This window comes from Canis lupus, chromosome 32 (genome assembly GCF_003254725.2).
Source record: "Canis lupus dingo isolate Sandy chromosome 32, ASM325472v2, whole genome shotgun sequence".
Lineage (NCBI taxonomy): Eukaryota > Metazoa > Chordata > Mammalia > Carnivora > Canidae > Canis > Canis lupus.
This window is the reverse complement of record NC_064274.1, coordinates 36,735,351-36,757,043: the sequence shown is the minus strand read 5'-3', so window position 1 is coordinate 36,757,043 and position 21,693 is coordinate 36,735,351. Positions and strand designations below refer to the sequence as shown.

Here is a 21,693-nt window from a genome sequence, read left to right as displayed (position 1 = left end):
GAAAATTTTTATTTAATATGAAGTGAAAATGTTATTCCATGAATAAAGGAAATTCTCAGTTCGTGAAATTATAGAAAGAGACACGAGAATATTGACAGCCTATGCATTAACTAGATCCATGGTTGATGATTCTAAGCTGTAAGGGAGGTGGCAGATGGATAAATTGCTCATTGTTCACACCTGCAGCAGCTTATTGCTGGTCTCAACCAGACATCAGGCTTATAACTAGGTAAGTTATTTTACCAGTTTCCTCATTTGTAAAATGTACAGTATATACACAATATCATTGTGAGTTTTTTATTTAAAAATGCAAGGTAATTCGAATTATCTGGCACATAAGTGCTCAGTATATGTCAACAGTTAGATTGCTCCGACCCCACTTCCAGCCTTTATGGAAATTCATTCTTTAGATTTCTCCTTCCAGTGTTTGTTTACATTTTCTTTTTTGCCTAACCACTGTAGCTCTTTGACATTGTTTTCACTTATAAATAATTTGCAATATAATATTGACACTTAAAGAATTAATATTTTAGAGTCAAAGAAGGGAAAAGAGACCAGTGAGATGATCCTTCATTCTCTACATAGAGCTATTTTTAATTCAGTATCAGCAGAACTGTCCATATCTTCACATACCTCTATCCATATCATAAAATATTATCCCTTTTGCTATACTTTTCTTCTAATGATCTAAACAAAGTCATTTTTATGTGTGCCCATATTATAAATGTCATGTGTGGTGGACATTAGTACAAATTTACCAATATTTATAGTTCTCTTTCTTCCAGGCCTACAAACTATTTCCATGTCCTACCTTCTTGATGTTATCTCTGATATGGTTAAGGAAATGTGTGCCCTCCCAGGTGGACACATTTAAGATCTGGTCGCTCTATTCTTCAGCCCATGCATTCTCTGCTGTGGTAATTGTGGAAAACAACGTGTGATAAAAAGGTACCATTTATCAGGCAAAGCTGCCTAGACCACTAAGTCTACACATAGACAACTGTCCTGAAGTGTTTCTGGGATGCACAGCAGATTTTGAGTGAGTGAGGTATATATTTCCTGCGGTAAGCTACTTTAATTTGAAGTTGTTACTACAGTAAAGGCTAATCTATTATTAATTTATATTATGTAAATTAAATATTTTTATATTAACATTAAATTTTCCACTAAATTACAGGATTTTTAAAAGTAAATTATCTGTGTACTAATGACTTTTAGGGAATTGATTATATATTATAATATTTAGAAGTCAGAGAGATGCTTAGGAATATATTATCATTGACTTCAGAATGTATCTTTCCTGCAATGTTGTTGCAAATAGGCTTTGATCTGTTCACAGTGATGCAGGTTAGTAGGATGATTTTAATAAAATGGAATAAAAGGCTTTAAAATAGCACTTTACCACTTTTACCTAGGCTTGTCTAAAATGTTAAATACAGATCAGTCTAATTTCATAATATCTAGCATATATTTCCCTGAGCTTTTGAAAATAAATATTTTCTTGCCAAAAAAATGACCAGACAAGTGTGACAGAAAATCCAAACCACCTTGATTTGAATTATATATATATATATATAATAAATTTTTATATATTTTTATATAATATATATATAATATATGTATATCAGGAACTCCAGGGCTGGAATGGTGCCCAACTGTTTGAAGACACTAGTATTTTTTACCTGGATGTAGTGCTGAGTAACTCCATTTCTGAGCATACTCTTGGTTTTAGATTGCTCTTTTAGCCCTGCTATCAGATCCACATTTCAACCAGTAAGAAGGAAGAAATAGAAGTAATGAGAATACTTCCTTTTAATATTTTTTTCTGAAAGTTGCACAAATATTTAATTTGTCTTCCGTTGGCCATAACTTAGTAATATGATCTTCACTACTTGCTAGGGCACTAGAAAATAAAACTACATTCTTTTTTTTAAGATTTTTATTTATTTATTTATTCATGAGAGACACACAGAGAGAGGCAGAGACACAGGCAGAGGGAGAAGCAGGCTCCATGCAGGGAGCCCGATGTGGGACTCGATCCCAGAACCCCAGGGTCACGCCCTGAGCTGAAGGCAGACACTCAACCGCTGAGCCACCCAGGCATCCCTAAAACTACATTCTTAAAGGCTGTGAGTATAGCTACATTTTGAAGGAGATGAAGATTTTTAGGGGACTACCATCATGATCTCAAAATAAGAATTTCATCATTTAAATCTTTTATAAGTTACAGTTACATTTCCTAATATCTACAATGGAGATGACTTAGTCAATTAGATTGGAATACACTGAATCTTTGGTCAAGATTGCCTGCATTTTAGATATTACTTGGATGGGCACTGTCAACATGCATCCCCATTCAGAGCTTTTATGGATAGCTAAGCTCCCTTTGAACTCATATATTCTTACTGTGCACCAGGGTTGTTTGGTTGGTTGGTTGATTTCTTTCTTCCTTTCCTTCTTTCTTCCTTCCTTCACTTTATTTGTTCTCCACCTTTATTGAGATATAATTGACATATAACATTGTGTAAGTTCAAAGTGTACCAATATGATAATTTGATATATGGATATATTGTGGAATGCCAACAGTTAACACATTCTTATTCCATATAATTGCTACTTTGTTGTCGCTATAATGATAATATTAAAACTCTACTCTCATAGCAATTTTTGGCTATATATTCACAGAAGATGAAATCTTTATCTCAAACAAATATATTTACTCTCATATTCATTGCAACATTATCCACAATAGCCAAACCATGGAAACAACTTAAGTACTTATTGATGACTGAATGGATAAAGAAGGATAGACTTTTTCCCAAAGAAGACATCCAATGGCTAAGACACATGAAAATGTGATCAACATCTCTCATCTTCAGGGAAATACAAGTCAAAACCATGAAGAGATGCCACTTCATACCTATCAGAATGGCTAAAATTAACAGCACAGGGCAATAGATGTTGGTCAGGATTCAGATAAATGGCATCTTCTTACACTGTTGGTGGGAATGCAAACTGGTGCAGCCACTCTGGAAAATAGTTAAAGTTAAAGTCAAAAGTTAAAAATAGGATGATCCTATGACTCAGTAATTGCACTACTAGTATTTATCCAAAGGATACAAAAATAGGGATTTGAAGGAACACATTCACCCTAATACTTATAGCAGCATTATCACAATAGCCCAATTATGGGAAAAACTCAAATGTCTATCAGCTGATGAATAGATGAAGAAGATGTTGTGTATATATACAATGGAATACTACTCAGCCATAAAAAGAATTAAATCTTGCTGTTCACAATGAAGTGGATGAAGCTGGAGTGTATTATGCTAAGTGAAATAAGTCAGTCAGAGAAAGACAAATACCATATGATTTCACTTATATGTAGAATTTAAGAAACAAAACAGATGAACATAGGAGGCTATACAACCATAAAACAGACTCTAAACTATAGAGAAAAAAAAAACCTGAGCATTGCTGGAAGCGAAGAGGGTGAGGGGATGGGCTAAATAAGTAATAGGTATTAAGGAGGACACTTGTTTTGTTGAACACTAGGTGTTGTATGTAAGTGACGAATTACTAAATTCTGCTCCAAAACCAATATTATAGTGTATGTTAACTAACTAGAATTTTCTTTAAGATTTTATTTATTTATTCATAGAGATGCAGGGAGAGAAAGAGAGGCAGAGACACAGGCAGAGGGAGAAGCAGGCTCCACACAGAGAGCCTGACGTGGGACTTGATCCTGGGTCTCCAGGATCACGCCCTGGGCTGCAGACGGCGCAAAACCGCTGCGCCACCGGGGCTGCCCAACTAACTGGAATTTAAGTGAAAACTTAAGGCAAACAAAAATAACTTAAATCCTTTCAGATACTCTTGAGTGAGGTACTGGATAGGAATCCTCATGGAATCAGAGAGGGTGACGGAACATGAGAGACTCCTAACTCTGGGAAACAAACAAGGGGTAGTGGAAGGGAGGCGGGCAGGGGGTTGGGGTGACGGGGTGACGGGCACTGAGGGGGGCCCTTGACGGGATGAGCACTGGGTGTTATGCTATATGTTGGCAAATTGAACTCCAAACAAAAATATATGAAAAAAGGAATCCTCATGGAGTAAATAAAAAGATCAAAAAAATAAGTATTTAGTTTTAAAATAAGTGTTAAATGTTATCATGACTTGTGTGATTTGTGTATATACATTGGCCCAACTGCTCCAGAAGTCAACATCCCTGAAAAGAGAAGACCACAGGTGGGCAATGCAGAGGTGCTGTTATTAGTTATCTATTTCTCTGCATTTAGCCACAGATTTACTGGATTTGAATGCAAATTCATTATCTGAGTTTCTTCAGGCCAGAAGTCTGGACATAACTTAGTTGGATACTCTGCATAGTGTTTCACTAGCTGCAATCAAGATGTCGATCAAGGATAGTCTGTATCTAATTTGGACTAGGACAGAATATTCTTCCCTGGCTTCCATGGTTTTGGCAGCATTCAGTTCCTTGTGGTTTTAAGATTAATGGCAGCTTGCTTCCTCAAAGCCAGAGAGAAAAAGAGAGAGAGAGGGAGAGAGAGGGAGATTCTAGCAAGACAGTGCTAAGCTTGTGCAATCATGTACATGTAAGCACATACATCACATCAACTTTGCTGCTTTCCACTGGGTAGAAGTAAAACACTGGTCCTGAAGGTTGTGAACACTAGGAAGTGAATCGTGGAGTCACTTTATAGTCTATTGGCCAGAGGCTCCTCCCCTATCTGTGTAAGTTGAATCATGAATGACCTGAGGTAGGTGTTCTGTTGGGCAAGTAACTCTTCAAAAAGAAGTGGATTCAGCAAAATAGGATAATATAACAGTGACTCAGTAATTTAGAATAGTAGCTAATAATAGTGTCAAACGAGTAGGATTGTTAAGAAATTTAAAAGTGAGCATCCAGAATATGAAAAAAAAAAGAGAGAAACAGGCACAATTTCTCTTTCAATTTCAATCTCTGCCATACTAAATTGAACATCTTAGAAAATTTCACTAAATATAGTGATAAATATTGTGAATTTTTTTTTTTGCTTTCTTACTCACTAGGGATGAAAAATAAACATCTACTACTATGAAAATACTTGCTTTTCTCAATATATTGAATTGGTTGTGTACAAAAAAACAATATAATGACAACATGAAGTGCACTTCTTTGTCAGCGAACGCTGCTGGAGGATGCATAGAAACATTGCAGAGAATATGAAGAGTCAAGTGTTAGGGTAAAATACAGTGTGAAAAATTTGCTACCTGGTTGCAGTATGTTCAGATATTGCTAGAATATCTTGGTTTGTGGTATTTTCTGGATTCACTTACAGTAATAAAATATTCTAAGATGGCTTTTTAACGACCTATTAGAGAAATAAGTCATGGAGAAGAATACAGGTGAAGGCTTGGGTAAAAACTATGTGTGGATAACCATTGATGAAGTGGTTTCTTTAACTTGAAAAAAGAAGGTTATGGAATATCTTCACAGAGTGAGCAATAGAGCACTAGCGAAATTTTTCAATGAATTATTCATAACCTAGTTAATGCAGCAAAGTGTGCAAAGTGCTTAAGGACATCATCACAGGGCATTCAAAAGATTGGACAAGCCTAAGTATAAGTAAGTGTCATATTTTACAAAAAAGCACATGCTCCAAATCAATTGACTTTTCTGGGATGAAAAGAAAAAGTAAAAAATGTATCACAAATGGATAATTTTGAAAGAATAAATGGACATTTTTCACCTTTAAGGTAAAAGTGGCTGCCTTTCAGGAGGATTTTGTAAAGCATTTTGAAAACAGATGGTTAATAGAGTTTCTACCAGCTTAAGAAACCCCAGTAAGGTGTAAAGCCCTTGCTTAAAGACTGCCAGGAAATTAGCCTTAATTCACCCTGTTTTTTTTTTTTTTTTTAGATTTTATTTATTTATTCATGATAGACATAGAGAGAAAGAGAGAGACAGAGACAGAGAGAGAGGCAGAGACATAGGCAGAAGGAGAAGCAGGCTCCATGCTGGGAGCCCGACGTGGGACTCGATCCCGGGACTCCAGGATCACACCCTGGGCCAAAGGCAGTTGCCAAACCGCTGAGCCACCCAGGGATCCCCTTCACCCTGTTTTAAGTAAGCATGAAAGGAACATGTAGGGATGTCAAATATTGTTTCAGTTATTTTCACTTGACCAGTATGTAAAGGATGATTCACAATCTCTGGGACAGAGGGGGAAGGAGAGGGAAGAAGGAAAATGAAGCATTGCAGTTAAACCTGTTCTCTGTAGGAGCTTATATGTCATTGGAATCACTTTGTGGGACCACCAATAATTGTCCCTCACATCATGGGTGCTCTGATCTGATGGCCATCATCAAATTCCTAAGTTTCTGTATTTTTTATCTAAAGAAACTTGTATTATTTTCTTCTATTTGCATTTTTCTATCAATCACACACTGATTTTGATACCAAATATAACATGTATATGTCATCCACAAAAAAATTTCATAATGGGAGACTATAGAAAAAATTGGTAAAGAAATGTTCTAATTTAATTGTTTGGTATAAAAATCTCAGTGAAGCTTAAATCCATCTGCTAAAATTATTAAAATTCAATTAAATAAATTTCAATTAATTTGTAAATATAAATTTCAATTAATTTATATTTAGCTTTGCAATATAGCAATATACCCATAGTGGTACACAAATATAATCAGATGTATGTGCATATATTAATGCACATAAGTGTATTGTGTATGTATTTCATATACAGAAGAGTAATAATATAGTTGCATGATTCCAAGCATTTGGAGACAACTACTAGAAAATTAGACTACATGTTGAAGTCAAATGATATGTAAATCAGAACAATAAAGAAGTCTTTCTATCAGAAAAACATAAATATAGCACTCATGGAGAGAAACTAATAATGATCAAGGTATGGGCCCAAAGTTTATAATAATTAATGATAATTAATATAATAATCTAATGACACCAATGTGCAATAATGTACATCCTAATTACATCTAAGATTTTTGGCTTTCTCATGCTATTAACTATAAGAAGAAATACAGGAAGTGAGTGAGATGAGAAGTATTGAATATAGATAATGTATTTAGAAACACAGTCCAGGCGTTGGGTGGCTCAGTCAGTTGCGCGGCCAATTCTTGGTTTTGGCTCAAGTTCTGATCAAAGAGACCTGGGATTGAGTCAGGAGCCAGGCTCCATGCTCAGCAGGGAGTCTGCTTAAGGATTCTTCCTCTCCTCCCTCTGCCCCTCCCTATCTCTCTCTCTCTCTCTCTCTCTTTGAGATAAATAAAATAAAATCTGAAAAAAGAAAGAAAGAAAGAAATATGGTCAGTTCTGCTTTAATGGGACGTATGCATTCCTTAAAATAACCACACTGCAAAAGCACACACACAATAATCACAGGCCTAGTGGGGAAAAAGCCTTCAGGGGCACAACACTTAAAAACTTTGTGAGAGACCAATTTATAAAAAAGATAGAAAATTAATAAAAAACAGTAACAGTTACACATAATGTCAAATAGTGAAGAACTACATAAATGCCACAATAAATACGGCACTTTATCTTGAAAAACATCTGAAGTTTGCTTGTGGAAGAGGACATTGGTAGAAATGTCAGTGTCTGTGCGTGAATTACTGTGGAGTGTTTAAGGAATGTTTATCTGAATTGAAGGGGAGATTGTAATACCAGATGTAGATAGTTAGAGCTCACATGTAGTTAATTGAGCATCAAGTGTTAGGGGTGTGTGTGTGTGTGTGTGTGTGTGTATGTGTGCATGCCTTCATGTGCATGTGTGTGTTTTGTATATTCCTACTTGGCTTTGTCATCTGAATGTGGTTCTATGTGTTCATCAAATATTTATGTCAGAGGGAGTTGCACATAAATAGATGCAAAGCTGAGTTATATTCAGATTATTTCGTATACATATAATCATATTAAAACAAAATTTGTAAAGTGAATCTCATTGAAAATTTGGACTTATGTAGTAGAGGTTTAGAAGTGAGATCATCTAATGAAGAAATTTAAAATTTAACAATATCCCTAATTTAAATTGGAGTTATTGCCATGCACATCCAAACAATTATTCTTTTAAATTAAATGATATTCATCTAACAAATACAAAAGTAGGAACTACCGACCATTGGTACAGACATGGGTGTAATGAAAAGTGTTTGTAGGGATATCTGGGTGGTTCAGTTGTTGAGTGTCTGCCTTTGGCTCAAGCTGTGCTTCCCAGGGTGCTGGGATTGAGTCCTGCATCAGGCTCCCCACAGGGAGCCTGCTTCTCCCTCTACCTATGTCTCTGACTCTTTCTCTCTGTGTCTCTCATGGATAAATAAATAAAATCTTAAAAAGTGTTTGGAATCGAAGGGACTTATATTTCAAATAATTAGCTTTGGCACTTGTTGCTTTGACAACCAAATTATTTAAACTCACTATTGGCTCTGGTTTTCTTGTATGCAAAATGGAAATGTAGATATTACCTTGTGAGTAACATAAGGCATGTTACCCTTAGTATAATGCTTGGCTTATAGGAGACACTGTCCACCTTGTGCCCATCTCTCATGCTTTCTTTTCAATATATCTGCATCTTTTGTCCACCCACATAGCAGGCCAGAGGTGCTGAGGAATTATGACCCTGGTGAGAAGCCATAGCCTCATAACTAGTGACATACTAGAGTAGATGTATAAAAACCTCAATGTTCTCACCCCTGAGTTGGGACAATTCTGAGGATTGCATCCCACACTGGCTCCCAGAGATTTCCTAGCAGATTAAACTCCTGTCACCCACAATAGATATTGGCTTGATAAGCTGCCTTCTTTCCCCTATTTCTTTATCCCACTGTCCTACCTACCAGTATTTCTTTTCTAGATAAACATCTGAACACTTGTCTCAGGTACTATTTCTGTGAAGCCTAAAATAAGAGATTAATGAATAAGTGATTCTAAGCATTTTTGCTTTTAGGTTGTTATCATTACCAAGAGTTATTTTATTAATTGGTTTATTAGTTATATTTACAACTCCAGTCAGGTTGGCTTTTAAGACCTATTAACGTTTTATATTCATGCTAATCCTGTTGTATCTTCTTACCTGTTTTACACACAAATGAAATTGCCACTCTTTCTTTAGGTCATACCTCAAGTCCTATGCCCCTAAATAAAATATTTGATGATTTCAGCCCTCTACTAGACTTCATAACGTACTGTATTGCATCTTAATTCCTCCAGCTCAACTATACTTCTGTGTCACTTTTCAGATTAGAAACTGTATTTTTTTTCATATTTCTTCCAGTGTAAAATTCAGACTATAGTGTAATAAGAACTTTCTTGATAGAATAAGACAAAGGTTGAGAGATAATTTCAGGATGTTCAACAGATGCATGAGTATGTGGCTCAGTGCTCAATGAACGTGGTTCTGGGTAGAGGAGTTGAGTGTTTGAATAGGTCTTCCACCCAATGCAGATATAGCCTCATTTGAGTCAATGCCTCACCCACTACCTCAGGTGCCTCATGTTGTAGAAGTCTTGCACCAAACATGTTATAGGGTGTGTCACTTCATCAAGAACAGAAGAAAACCGAGGACACCTGGATGTTTGAGTTACACAGACTTTCTGCCCTAAAACAGACACAGAGAGCTTTGAATAAAATTCCCTGAGAGATTACTGGAGTCCCCAGAATAAATTTAAGTAAAATTCAAACTACTAAAAATTTTATTCTGTTGAGAATTATTAGGCATCCTTTAATAGCATAATGAAACAGTCTATGGTATTTGTGTATTTGCTTTATTGTGCCTGCCAAGGATACACACAGGATTGTTTACATAGTCACACCATAATTTTATTAGATGTTTATTGTTTTTGCTCCTTTTTTCTTTACACATAATTTAAATTTTCCTTTTTTTAAAAGATTTTATTTATGTATTTATTTCAGAGAGAGAGAGAGAGAGAGAGAATGAAGAGGGATAGGGGCAGAGGGAGATAGAGAACCAGGCTTACTGCTGAGCAAGGAGCCTAATATGGGGCTCATCCCAGGACCCCTGGATCATGACCTGAGCCGAAGGCAGATGCTTAACCTCCTGAGCCACCCAGGTGCCCCTTAATTTTTTTTATTTTAACAAACTTTTTTCACGTATGTATTATAATCACATTCACTGAAGTATTTTTTAAAGCATATTATATAAAAGTTGGGAAGAGAGGAAGAAAGTAGATAGAAGAAAAGAGATGCGAACAGCTTACTGTTTTTAGGTTTTCTCTTAGTTCTTGGGAATCTTGGTATGTAAAATATGGTCTTTCTCTTAAAAAAAAAGAAAAATTTCTCTTAAATTGACAAAGGTCAATAGGAAGTATTTTTAAATTCAAACTTTATGTGCATCGTACATTGTGTCTGTGTATATATACGCATATGTATATGTATATATATACATAGCATGCATGCATAAATATAAAACGTGTATATACATATATACAAACATACAGGGCAGCCCCGGTGGCTCAGCGGTTTAGTGCCGCCTGCAGCTCAGGGCGTGATCCTGGGTACCCGGGATCGAGTCCCGCGTCGGGCTCCCTGTATGGCGCCTGCTTCTCCCTCTGCTTGTGTCTCTGCCTCTCTCTCTCCTCTCTGTGTATTCTCATGAATAAATAAATAAAATCTTAAAAAAAATTAAAAAAAATGTTTATACAAGCATACACACACACAAACAGGGAGGAAAAGGTTAATATACCACCTTACCCACTACTAAATACCTCATGTCAAGAATTTGGGTGAGCTAGCTTAGGTAATGTTTCCACCCTTTGGACCAGTCATTGTGCACATAGACTCTTTTGGAAATTAGAAAGGGGCATTATTCTAAAAGAAGATGAGAATTATTTCCAGAAAAAAATAGAGAAAAAGTACCATGCAGATAAAAACAATGAATCATTGGCTGGAAATTTATTATTTTATTGAGGGGCAGACAATATTTTAGGTTTTATAGGCTATAAGGACTCTGTCTTAATTATTCATGTCTGCCTCTAGTGTAAAATATCTAAACAAATAGCTTTTATGTTCCAATAAAATTGTATTTATGGAAACAGGTGAGTACATGAATTTCGCCCACTGGCTATAGTTTTCTGACCCCAGAGATAGGTCTTCATAATCTGTACATAAACACAATATGGTATGATAAGTTATATAATTGATTCTAAACAGCTCTGAAGGCAAAGGGAAAAAAAAATCTCAGTGAATGAGTAGGATGCTACAGAGATAGTAAGCTTTGAGTTCAATGAAAAAGTAGATGGAGTATTCCAGCAATAAATGGAAAGAGCTGTTCTAAGCAGAAAAAAAGAATATGAAAATATATAAAGCCATGAAAGAGTACCAACATATTTATGAAATAAGAAATGCTTTATGATAGAAAAAAAATTGGAGGATTATAGTTTGGATATTTGTGATTGTAAGGAAGTTGTGGCCAGATTGCTGTGGCATTTTATGCTATCAGGGTAACATGCATCTTTTTTTGCCAAAAGAGAACAGGGGAAGTCAATAACTAGTATTTTTCAATTTTCCTACCATCCCATCTTTCACATTCAATTCTAGAATTTGAGGCCTTTCTCTTGTATCATGAGCTCTATTATCAATCTTAAATTATAACATAAGCTCCTTATAGAAAATTGTGAATATACAAAAAAGACATAAAAGTAAAACTGAAATAAACTACTGTCAAAGAAGATAAAGCCAATATCATTGTATATCATGAAATGTGTATCAGATTTCAATCATAAAAAACCCTTTCTTTAATGATTTTTAAAACTATAAAAATATTTTGAATAAAAGTTATTTTTAGTAATTGGAATTTTAATGTGCAAGATCTACTTAACAAGAAGTATAGTTATTTACAGAACGATATCCTGGAAACAATAGAGATGAGCTCTGTAGACTTCAGAAGCCAAGAATAAGGACAGTAAGGATATAAGCCTATCAGACAGAAAATGATGTTGGAATAACAAATAGCAGTAGATAGTCCAATATTGAGTGGTATGTTATAGATTAAAAGTCTTAGGGAAATTATTGTTGCCAGCTAAAAAAATGAAATGTTTTGAAAATGTGTCACTTCTGTCAAGTATGTCAGATAGATATTTATTCATTAAACAAATGAATACTTACAATGTGACTGGAGCTTTTGGAGGTACCACACCTAGGAATTCAGTGGTGAATGAGAAAGAGGAGTCCCTTTCCATCTTGGTGCTTACATCCTATTGTGGAAGCAGTTGCTAAACAAGCAAACATACAATACAATTTCAGAAAGTTATATGAGCTTTAAGGAAAATAGAGAAATGTAAACAAGATGAAAGTCTGTACTGAAGGCAGCCTTTTGCAGACTATTCCAGGAAGAAGTCTCCTCAGAGGTTATATTCAAAGGAGACAGATAATAAGGGGAGCAAATATTTCAGGTAGTGAGAAGCAAAATTACAGCATCCCAGGTGGAGGGACTTCACTGTGTATTCAAAAATTTGGCTCATGTTTGTCATTCATTCCTCCAAGGAAATCCTTGAAATTTCTCACGATGGGAGTGTGTTATTCACAGTGAGTCCCTTAGTTTATAATAATGAAATAACTCAGGTGGAGTCTAACCACTCCAGAAAAGCCAACTATGTGATTAGAGGAGTGGGACTTTGGCCCAGATGCTAGCAGGTTTCCTGGGAGAGGAGAACTGGGAGTTGAACTTCATCACTGGCCAATGAGTTCATCAGCCATACCTATGTAATGAAACTCCAGTAAAAATTCAATAAAAACAGCAAGGCTTGAGTGAGGCTTCCTGATTGGTGATATGCATCGATGTACTAGAAGAATGATGATACTGAGGACAGGGAAGCTCCATGTTATATACTCTCCCATCCTCACTCTATGTGTCTCTTCACTTGGCTGGTCTTGATCTGCATCCTTCATAATAAAATTGCACTTATAATTAAAGTGCTCTCCTGAGTTCTGTGAGTCATCCTAGCAAATTATGAAATCTGAGAAGGCATTGAGAGCCACTGGGTTTGTAGCCAATTAGTCAGTTATGCAGGAGGCTGGTGAACTCATTGGCCATGATGAAGTTGTAGTTGGTGTAGGGTTTTTTTGGAGATTGAGCCCTCAACCTGAGAAGTCCACATTAACTCCAGGTAGTTAGCATTTGAATTACACTGCAGAATTTAAGATAAAGGAAGAATAGAAAGAAGACAAATTTGTATTTGGAAAAAAGCAAGAGAGAAAGATAAACATAGGCCAAATTCTGAGGTGAAGGTACAAAATATGAAGTTCAGATGTTTTCCTAAGTGCTATGGAAGCTTGTAAAGTACTTTTAGCAGATGAGTAATGGAAATAGAATTATGGCTAAACATTATCCTAGATGCTATGTGGAAACATGGAGACTGATCTGAGGCTAAAACGATTCTCCTAGTGAAGATAATCCAGGCATTGTGACAGTGTAAATGGAGATGTTGTGATTTATTTTGCCGTTAGAGATGACAGGGCTTGCTGTTGCATTACATATGGAGGAGAAGGACTGGGATAAATGAATTTTTCTTAGGTATTGGCCTTAAAGTAGTAATTATTCACATGAAGAATGATGGGAGAGGAACTGATCTATTAAGAGGGATAGAGTGAATTGTGTGTATCTTACTTGCTTTGTATAGTAGCAGAATAATGACTCCTCTAAAGATGCCTACATCCTGATCACTGACACCTATGTATATGTTACCTGACACAGCAGAGAGGAATTAAGGTTGTGGTTTCCAGATGCTGGAAAAGTCAAGCAAATGGGTTCTTTCATAGCACCTCCAGAATGGAATCCCATCCTTCTGACACCTTGATTTTAACCCCAAGGATGCCTGTGACATAGTTCTAATCTACAGAAATGTATTATAATAAATTTGTATGGTTTTCAACCAGTAAATTTGTGGCAGTTTGTTAACAGTAGCAATGAGAAAATAATAAACCTATTAATCATCCAGGTTCAGGTTTTCAGAAAGAAGGTAATTTATAAATCTATAGTTCAGAGAAGAGGTTGGATATAGAGATGTAGGTCTGAGGGTCAAGGACACATTAACAAAGGGCAGATATGCAAGAAGAAGTCAGATATCATCAATGTGCTGGGATAGATACAGTCTTGCCTTGCGGATGTCTAATATCACATAATTACTTTGCAGGATCATAGGTGAATTACCTGGCTGGGTGTCAAGAGATGCGTGTAAAACTTTTTTTTAATGCCTGGCATATCTTTTATATTGTGAATAATTTTGTTTAAAATTGTTCAAAGCAATACTTATACAGATTTTATATTTTTCATTTAGTACATTTTTAACACTTCAAACCTGGTATAAAAAATTAATATGTATGCAGGACACAACGGAAATTTTTAAAAGATGTAGTCAGTCTATAGTGGGAAGGTTGGAAGGTTTTCTTTGTTTTCTTTCTCCTTTACATATAATTTCATGCTTCTTGACAACTGCTGAGGAAATTCCAAGACAGCTCTGATGAAGTACAAGGAGAAGCAATTTTCTCTTTGCCAAGCAATGACTACTATCTCTCAAAGGATCACAAAATGAATATTAATTAATATTTTTAACAGTTCTAGACTCTGCCGGGCCAATTGCTTTGAGAGATGATCAAAGTTATTCCACATAAATTGTCAGCAATTAGAGTCTGTTCCCCTTTGTGTAACACATGTATATCATACGTTATCCTAGAGCAACATTATATTAACTAGTCAAATTGTCATTGTCGAACCACTTGTAGCATGAGAGTTACTGCCCCTGCCATCAGCAGTATTTCCTTGAGACAATAATGAATTCTGTGGAACCAATCTTATTCTGTCCAGTTGAAAAAACTTTGCTATTTATCATGAGTAGAAAAGGGCCATTTTTTCCTTGAAAAAGTAAATGAAAGTGAAGTGAAAAAGAAGCATTGCTGGGGCATACATCTTGAGAAAGCTGCTTCGTGAGAAAAAATAAAGCAAGCGGTAAGAAGAAGCTGGCCCTTTACAGTCAGGTGATGGCTTTCACTGGCAGCAGTTAAGTTTAAAGACACCATGAAATTGTGTGACATTGCATTGAAAAGCTTTTAGACCTCTCTTTGGATACAAAATGCAGGTTTCATGTAACTTTTATCTCTCCAAGCTAGTGGAGAGGAGGGCAATGATATTTGTACTTTAGAGCACACTGAATTACTGTTACAGAATCTAAATGCAGCCATATATATAAGAATTGGTTACAACTTATTTTATATTATATTTTTTTAAACTGTAGTACTTCAAAGACTGGTGTTTCTTTATACTAAGAATTGGCTGCTATATAAATATTTTACCTGAACCCAGTTGCATTATTTATGTTCTATAAAAATAAAAAAAAATTACTGCTCCAATTACAGTCCTTCCAGCATTTGCAAAAAAAAAAAAAATTGCAACTTTATATTAGGGAGATTTGACCAAACTATGAGTATAACTCTGGCAACACTTGTTTGTAATAAGAAGTCTGCTTTGATGAAAAATGAACACTCATTGTGTATTATTCAGGGTTCTAGATGTCTTCAAGCACTGTGAAAGTAAACCACATTTCTCTCCTTCCTGAAGAGTTGAGGAGTTTGCCTTCATTTGTCTTCTGGACAGAGGTCATTATCTGTTGATTTTTATTTGTTGATAATATGAAATTTGAAGTATATTCTTAAAGTGTACAATTTGAAAGGCTTAGATATGTGTATACATTTCTTGATCCATCACCACAATCAAAATGATGAGCATATCCATTATTACCTAAAGTTTCCTCCTGCTTTTTTGCAATGCCTCCTTCCGGCCCCCACACCTCAGCCCCAGACAACTGATCTGCTTTGTCAAAATGGGTCACTTCACATGATTTTGAATTTTAAATAAAAGAAATCTCAGAGCATAGATGCTTTATTTTAGTCTCATTTTTTTTCTCTCAAAATAATTATTTTGAGATCCATTATATTGCAGAGTGTATCAATGGTTAATTTGTTTTTACTGCTGTGTAGTATTCTATTGTATGGAAACCCTACAATTTGTATGTTTATTTACATATTGAAGGATATTAAAAATAAAGTCATTCTGTGATTATAACTTGCATTTGCCCAATGTTAATGATGTCAAACATGCTTTCAAGGGTTTGTTGGTTATCTATCTTCTTCCAAATCTTATGCCCTTAAAAAACTGTATTGTATGATTCATAATAAACCTTATTAAGAGTTTGAGTTTTTAGGGCTTTATCTAAAGAACTTATTCACTGTGCCTAGGTGGCTCCTTCAGTTGAGCCTCTGACTTTTGATTTTGACTCAGATCATAGTCTTGGGGTCCTGAGATCGAGCCCAATCTCAGGCTGTGGGCTCAGCATGGAGTCTGCTTATCCTTTCCCTCTTCTCCTTCTCTCTCTCTCAAATAAGTAAATAAATAACATCTCAAAAAATAACATATTTTGGACACAAGCTCTTTATGAAACACATGATGTGCAAATATTTTCTCCCAGTTAGTAGTTGCCTTTTCATTCAGACATGAATGAAGAAAAAATGTGCCAAATACCTTTTTCTTGTCTGAACAAGAAATTTTACAAGTATGCATGCTTCACAGAAATACTCAGGAGTCGATAATAATATTATATCAAGCAAACACTATAATTGTAGAATTTGGATAGTTAGAAGCCATAAACTGTTTAACAACAGAGCACGCTTCAATCTCTGAAATTTAGGTATCTTAAAAGATTTATTTCCAAGGAGAATTTCGCAGTAACAGAAAGTAGAATAGGATTGTACTTTTTTATATATAAACCTCTATATTTGACAAGAAATAATTTGGGAAATATTTTGGGAATATTCTCAATACTTTATCAACTCTAACTTTATGAATTTCAACTATTTTTGCACCTGTGTAGTTGTGAGAAACAATATATTTTTTTCTTTGATATTATTTTTCATCATCATCATTCTCAAGGCTGAGCACTGTAATTCCACAGTTAACACCAAGGCCTAAAACACTTAAACTTACATTATAGGAAAACAAAATGGCAAAAAAGATTGTTTTACCAAATAGAATATAAGACATTTAATATTTGGCTAATATATTGGGAATCATTTGTTTGAAACAAACAGAAATATATCCAAATGAGCCTAAGTAAGCTGAAACATATTTTGGGACTTATGAGCAAAAACCACAGCAAGGCCTTATAAAAAAACAGAAAGTATACACCTCCAGAAGAATTGATGCATCATTTCTTCTTTTCTCCTACTCTTTAGGGTCAAATGATCTATTTCCTATTCGAATTGATCATTTGTTTATTCATTTCTTGTTTCTGCTGATAAACTCCTTCTTCATGGTTTGATCAGTACGCACCCATTGTTGCAACTCCAGTGTAGCAATCTTAACACTGGGTGAGCCTATATTTTAGGACTGGGCCTCATGTATAACCTAAAGAGGTCTCTCCATATCCCAATTCCAATTTCCTGAGACTGAGTGGTTTGGTAGAACCTTATAGGGCAAATATCCATCTTGATGGTATTAGTGATAAACAAAGTAGGTGGTGCTGGAGGGAATTTGGACATATTGTTTTGTCTGTACACCATATTGTGAGAGCTGACTCTAGATCGATGAGAAATGAGTATTCTTCAGATCCGTGAATCAGTGATAAGTTCAGTGCGAGACTCCAAGAACTACTGACTACACAAGTAGGGTCAGAAATGTTCAAATGTACTAAACTATTCTCCCAGATTGAATTTACAAAAATTATTTACATTTTTTGTTATTTTCCGATCATTCTCTTAATCCTTTTCTACTTCTCAGTAGCCAGTTCAACTTGAAGGGAAAAGAATATATTCTATAAAAGAGTTGTCTTTTGCAAAAAATCAAAGAAACCTAATTTGGGAAGAAAAGCATAACAGTCAGTAGAAGAAAAAAATAAGAAAATCATGAGTGACCTGTGCGCATCAGCATGCTATATTGAGCTAATTGGCTAAAATTATACCCTAAAAATAATAAAATCCCATTCTTTGCATTTCTGTTTTTCTTTTAAATTCATCTCCAGAGATCCCTGGGTGGCACAGCGGTTTAGCGCCTGCCTTTGGCCCAGGGAGCGATCCTGAAGACCCAGGATTGAATCCCATGTCAGGCTCCCTGTGCATGGAGCCTGCTTCTCCCTCTGCCTGTGTCTTTGCCTCTCTCTCTCTCTCTCTCTGTGTGTGTGGCTATCATAAATAAAAAAATATATAAATTCATCTCCAAATACTTTTCATTATCTAATGCACATTAATTTCTTCATATCATCTGTCAAGAAATGAAAAAAAAAAGGCTACACATAAATAAATTGAATGGTAAAGAAAACTTTTTTCCTATTTAGTTATATTTATTTAAAGGTGAAAATACTTTATGAGGCAGAAAACAGTGCCTTGTTAAGTAAAAAAGTGACGTCTTCAGATTTTGTACTGTTCGCTGAAATGTAAAGCCTTCAGAAAAGTAGCTAAAGTAGAATAAGGAAAATGCATACTGATCAATGTCAGGAAACAAAGATATTCTTTTTTTGAAAGATTTATTTATTTGAGAGAAAGAGAGTGCACGTGTGTGCATGAGTGGGGCGGGGGGCAGAGGGAAGAGGGAGGTAATCTCAAGCAGACTCTTGCTGAGCACAGAGCCTGACATAGCACTCAGTTTGGAGTCCATCTCATAACCTTGAGCTGAAATGACCTTCAGCTCATGACCTGAGCTGAAATCAGGAGTCTGACGCTCAACCAACTGAGCCACTCAGGTGTCCCAGAAAACAAAGATATTATTGATACATATATTGTTGTCAGTCTATACTAGTTCAAGTGAATATATAAATTGTCAAATCTGTAAAAACCATTTACAGATAGGAGAGTAAACGCACATTAATTCATGAAGAGTAGCTATAGTCTACTCCTATTATTGTTATATTTTTGATTCTTTTACTTCCTTGAAAGTATCTTTCTAATCTCAGTTTCCTATGATCCTATTTTTTTATATTGTAAATATAACCTTATCTCTAATGTTCAAAGACCTTTAGAATAGATTTCAGGTAAGCATGGATTAAATAACTGATTCAAAAAAATAACTGATTCATATTTTATAAAGCATTGCTTCTTTCTGCTGTAAAATAAAGGGAAATATGCTATGTATAGCAACAAATATATCAGAAAAATTCTTATTACTATTATTATACTTCTATATATGGCATAAAGAATCTCAAGTTACTGAATCAAAACAAATTGTATTAATCCAAATTATGTATCTTAATAACTTTATTCCAAATAAATTGATCAAATCTCATGATTTTTCAAATGTCACAAAGATTACAAATTAGTTATGAATTTAATAAGATTAAAATATTTTCATTTAAAAGTTTTAACAAATTCTAAAAACTGCTAGTATAGTATAGTGGTATAGTGCATGATCTCTGGATCAAAAGCTTGGTCTGTGTTCAAAACTTTTCTTCATCAATTTCTTGCTCCTGTGACTGAACAAAAAACACTTTAGGTCTTGAAATTTCAGTTTCCTCATCTATAATTTAGGATTAACCATCCTTCCTCACTTCAACTATATCTTTCTGATATTGGGATCAAGAATACATGACTCACAAAATCAGCTTGTAAGTTTACAGAGTATTAAGTGTTGCAAGGTTATTTTCTTTTTGCAGTGAACTGAATTATGAATTATTGTTATTGCTTTAATTGTTAATTGAGTTAATTTACTTACATTAGTTGAGCAGAAATTGTCAAGTCTTATGGAACAGATCTAGACTTGAGGAAGTATGTCAGAATGACTTTAGAAAAATATTACTTAGGTCTCGAATATGTGTGTTTTTGGTTACAAAAGAAATTGATATTAAATTAAAGGAAAATGAAACCCCAAATTGAAACCTAAAAAAGTTTCCAGATATGAAGTGTAAATAAACTTCAGGTGTTCCCAAATCACCTACTCATGTAGATACTGTGAATGAAGTGACACTTTGTGCACGAATGTGTAAAATTATTTTTAGTATTAAGGAAAGCTGTAGCTTTCCAGTATTAAGTAGCAATATAAGAAAAAAACTATTCTGTCTTTGAGTTGTCGATCCCATAAAAATTAAAATAACTGAGATAATGTAAGGGAGAGACAAATATTTTAAATATAAAACCATGCTAGGATCTTCTACTTTTGGTTAAGATGGAATAATAATATACTGCTGCCTAAAGACAAAACCAACCAAATATTAGACAGAATGTTTGAAACAACAGCACACAAGACATTAGGTATCAAGAAATGACAAAGGATCGGAAACAAGGAGGTGACTCACTTTCTAGGCTATAGCACAGGGAGGAGAAATCCACAGTCCAGCCATTTCCCTGAATTAAGGTGGTAAAGCTAGCAGCATTGGGATGCCAAGGTAGGTACAGTCTGTAGAACAGAGTAATATAGAAAAGAGAGCTATCCTGAAAAAGAATTTCAAATATATTCAGAAGGACCCGCTTGAATGCTCAGTTGATTACTAATTGCAGCATCAAGTAAAGGCACTGCCTGATATCAGAGAAAGAACCACTCTAAATTTAGAGATAACAATATCTGGCATTTAAAGAAGTGTACTAATGCCTGTTCTCAACTATCAAAGTGGAAAACTTTACTAATAGGGAGGCAGTGTTTACTGCAAAAGTGGGAGAAAATTTAACTCTTAACACAGCTCTAGAATCACTTAACAAAGCTTAAGAGCAAGATTCAAAAGCATTATACTATTTCCAAAAAGCTTAACGACGTCCCAGAACAAAGGTGAAGTATATAGTAACAAAAAATAACATCCTATAACCATGAGGGAAAAATACACAATATCTGGTATCCAGGCAAAAATTTTGGGGTATGTAAAGAGGAAGGAAAATAGAAACTAATGAGGAGAAAATCAAAACTGACACAGAAAATACACAAATGATAGAAATTAAAGGTTAAATAGTAAAAAAGAACATTAAAACAGCAATTATGATAATATATTTTATGTGCGCCCTGGTTAATTTACTATTTGATAGGTCCCCCCCCCCCGCAAGTTATTAAGTTTCTCTTGATGCGTATTGTTGATGTATATTTATGACATGTTTCTAATTATGGATAAATTGTCATATTTTTAATAATCAAAATGAAAAATAAACCATATTTTCTAAAGCCTTGATATTTATTTGACTTCTAAAAACACTTAGTTGCATGCTTTCAAGCCCAGCTTGGTTTGGAAAATAAGTGAAAAAAATCTTTCCTTTTGTCCCTTTGATTTCCGCACTCTGACCTAGAGGACAAAAGTCTCTCCCTCTTGATTATCTGCACCGTATGTTACTTGATTCTGCCCACTGCTATGTTCTATCAGCTGAGCAATTGTGTGTTTGAAGTAGACTAAGTAATATGAGGGAATCAGAAGCAGTTTGGTATAGTGTAAGAACATTACCTTAAGGCTTAGGCTTCCTTTGAATTTCAGCTCTTCTCTTTACTCTTTCTTTGAGTTAAGAAGAATAACATAATCTCTCTGAGATAATTTACCAAAAAGTGAGAATCATAATACTTACTTGCTAAAGAGAAGAGATATATAGAAATGCCTCGCACATAGTAGATACTTATTAAACGCCAGCTTTTAGGGATAGTGATGATGAGGAACAGAATTGAAGTGAATACTTGAAGAAATGGAACT

At 34.9% G+C, this 21,693-nt stretch overlaps 1 long non-coding RNA gene across 1 annotated transcript; it reads right to left on the bottom strand.

Annotated features, from left to right (window-relative positions):
• Nucleotides 1-1,967: 1,967 nt before the first annotated feature.
• On the bottom strand, nucleotides 1,968-20,444 carry LOC112671756 (uncharacterized). The gene is made up of 4 exons (XR_003143841.3): nucleotides 20,329-20,444; nucleotides 12,164-12,270; nucleotides 2,921-3,029; nucleotides 1,968-2,491 (listed from the first exon to the last, which is right to left on the bottom strand). It is a non-coding gene; the product is annotated as an uncharacterized LOC112671756 (long non-coding RNA).
• Between the last annotated feature and the right edge of the window lie 1,249 nt (nucleotides 20,445-21,693).